This window comes from Octopus sinensis, linkage group LG9, assembly GCF_006345805.1.
Source record: "Octopus sinensis linkage group LG9, ASM634580v1, whole genome shotgun sequence".
Lineage (NCBI taxonomy): Eukaryota > Metazoa > Mollusca > Cephalopoda > Octopoda > Octopodidae > Octopus > Octopus sinensis.
In genome coordinates, this window is record NC_043005.1 from 330,483 (window position 1) to 333,847 (window position 3,365).

A 3,365-nucleotide genomic window follows, 5' to 3' on the forward strand; every position below is an offset into this window, starting at 1 on the left:
GTTTCGATATGGTTATTAACTATTTTAATTAGGATGTCAAGAAAGGAAGTTGTTTATTGCTGTGGTCCATGCTGATTGTATGTTGCTATTGATATCGTTGTGCATTATTTTGAAGTCAAGGAGTTTGCCCATGCTGTCTTTCCAAAGTATAAAGCAATCGTCCAAATACCTCTTCCAGTCTTCCTTTAAATAGCAATGAAATGAGGTGCCATATTTTTGTAGTGAGGATTGGTATATTTTAAGTGCTAGGTAACCCATTACAAGGTTCGCAATCACTGGGGCAGCTCGAGTTCCCATTGCAATTCCACATTTTTGTCGATACTAAACTGTATCGAACATTAATTAGCTGTTCAGTAGGATGAATTTGAGTGCTGCAATTATGAATCTGTGGTTGATGCATCCTGGGATCTCTTCCGGGTATTTTTCTAGCCAGAAGGTGATTGCTTCTATACCATAATCGTGTGGGATATTAGTGTATAAATTCACCACATCGAATGATAATAACAGGGTTCCTTCATTTATTGTCTTCGGAAGGTGGTTAAGCATGTCTAAGTCCTCCCTGATGAGGATTTTCACATATTTTAGAAACGGTTTGAGTAAGCTTTCGAGAAAGTTGCTCAAACGGTGGGTTTCACAAGCAGGGCTAGCAATGATGGGTCTGAAGTCAGTAGTGGGAGGTACATTAATGCATACGCTAGGAGAATTTTTGCAAGATTTACAAATATGTAGATTTTTGTGTATTTTAGGTACTCCGCAGAATAGAGTAGATCTGTATTTAAAATTGAATAAATAGTTAATTTCATGTTTAGTGAGGCCCTTTCCATGTATTTAAAGTAAGGAGGATAAGCTTTTAAGTGTCTTCTGTGGTTTGTATTGTACTATCTTCTCATAGTAAATATTATTTTCCAATTTGGAGAGTATAACATTTTTGTAGTATTCTGTGTCCATCACCACTGCCGCACTTCCTTTGTTGGCTTCTGTAATGGTGAGGTTTATATCATTTTTTAACTCGATTAGGTCTTTCCATTCACTTACATTAAGTCTGGATTTGATTCGTTGTTTTTGTAGGGTATTAAAAGGAAAACTGGTAATGTGTTCATAAAAAGCATCAAGTGCTTTATTTCTGCCTATTGTAGGACAGTATTCACTTTTGTTTTTTACTATTGAGTCATCTTCGCTGGTGTAGTTGTGAAGTGCTTCTGTGAGGCGTAATTTTCGGCAGAAAGCCATAGTGTTAACCTTAATTTCATTCGGGTTCGATCAGCGGGGGGGGGGGGGTTGGAGTAAATTTTAAACCTCTTGCTAGAATTTTAGTTTGCGTAGTACTTATGATTTTCTTTGATATGTTGATTATTTCCAGTTGTTCATGTATATTTTGTTCCATTTCACATCTCTGTTTCTGTGATTTAGGTCTAAAAAATGATTGTAGTAGGTGGATTGATGTGGAAGGTTAGTATTGTGTTTGGTTTGGTGAGGGGAAAATGGTTGCACAGTGTGTCTGTGGTAGTATGTCTGTGGTGGGGTGACTCTGTAGTGGACTAAGTTTATGTTGTGTATTGGGAGTTGTTATTTTGTCTATGGTTGTATTGGGAGTTGTTATTTTTCTATGGTTGATGTTGTTTGGGTTAAATTTATTCTTAATTTTGTAATGGTTGTGGAGGGAGAAGTTCTGTTGTCTAGTTAGGCTGTGTCTAGTTGAATGCTTGAAGTATCCATGTGAGGCTAGATGTCAGAAGCAATTTTGTCCATTATCTGAGAGATGATGGGGGTAGATGGTAGGTAGTAGTTTCTCGAATGTGTTGGGTTAGTCGGAGAGGCTTGGGTGGATCTTTTTGATTTGTTGTTGGGAGCCTTGAAAATTACGTCCGGATTTTCTACTACGACGGATTCCAGTTTGTTGTTTGTAAGTTATTTGTAGGTAGATGTGAGGTGAGGTTGGTTGAGTTGTGTCCCCTAGATTGTCTGTGGTTTGAGCCAGAGAAATGTAAGGTCATTTTTTGCGTGGGTTTTGGTTTATCTTTTTTTCTTCAGGAGGGGTTATCTGATTGTTTTCTATGTTAACGGTGTTTTCGTAGTATTGGAAACAAAATTAGCTTCTCTTTCCAGCGTTGTTGGCAATTGATTTCTTCAGTTTTTCACAGTTGTTTTTTTCACATAGTTTTAAAACAACTCTCCAACAGTTGACCATATCAATGTTTCCTTAATATGGAATATATCTCCTCATCTATGCTTTTAAATTTATGTTCATTTCTTAACGCTTAAGTTTAAGGAGTTCGATTTCCGTTTCCCTTTCTTCCAATGCTAGTTTCCTCTCCCTTAATTGTCTATGTTGGTCTGTTCGTTTGGTATTAGTTTAATTTAAAATTTATGAGGTAAGATTACTGGAGTTGAATTTAACCACCGTTCATAATTTCTGCCGTGTAGTTTTTTTTAATAATATTCCATAAAGAAAATTTTCTGGCTTTAATTCTCCTTCCAGATATTGATAATACGGTTTTTTAATTGATTGCATTGGCGTAAGAGGGAGGTTCTATCGTGTGTATGATCTGTAGGGGATTTTCATTTATGCAACAATTATGAGGTAACGATTGTAGAGTGGTGCATATTCGGTCAAATGTTGATTGAATTGTTTCCAGAGATTGCCCTTTCTCTTCTTGTGTAAATCGTTTAAAGTCATCAATCTTATTAATTATGAGTCTCAATTCGACTAATATTTTTTAGTTCCTTTAGATATCTTCGTTGAAAGTTTTAACTGAAAGTTTGGTATCTGTGGCATTTTAATCTCACGTGTAGTAAAACACAATAGAAATAGGTTTCAAAGAGAAAGAAACTACACGCGGTATGAATAAGGGAAAGAAAAAGAGAAAATGCAATGTTGGATATAAAAAATAAAGACCTTTTTATGGGTGCAGTAATCAATATATTGGGCAAACAGGAATGTCTCTCCGAACGAAGAACAACTCTTGAACAAACAACAAATCCGTTATCCACTATACAGACAGATACAGGCCAGTGAACACATAAAAATGTGCTAGGAACCTTAAAAAAACCAAACTCCCTTACAGCAAAGAATGAATAAAGAGGCGAAACGTTCATTAATAAATATCATCATCCGAACTCAATAATGAACACATAACATAATACAGGACACTACTACTTAACCTTACCAACAATACCACAACTTAATCCTTCATCTATACAACCAATCATATTACAATCTATATATATCTACACTAATTGCACCACTTCCAGAACTGCTTTCTTCTTTTTCCTTGCATCTATTATCAACTTTATAAAACCCAGGAGATAACAAACAACGCAACAATAGAACCGACTCAACGACACTCGTTTTTTGGGAAGTCAGT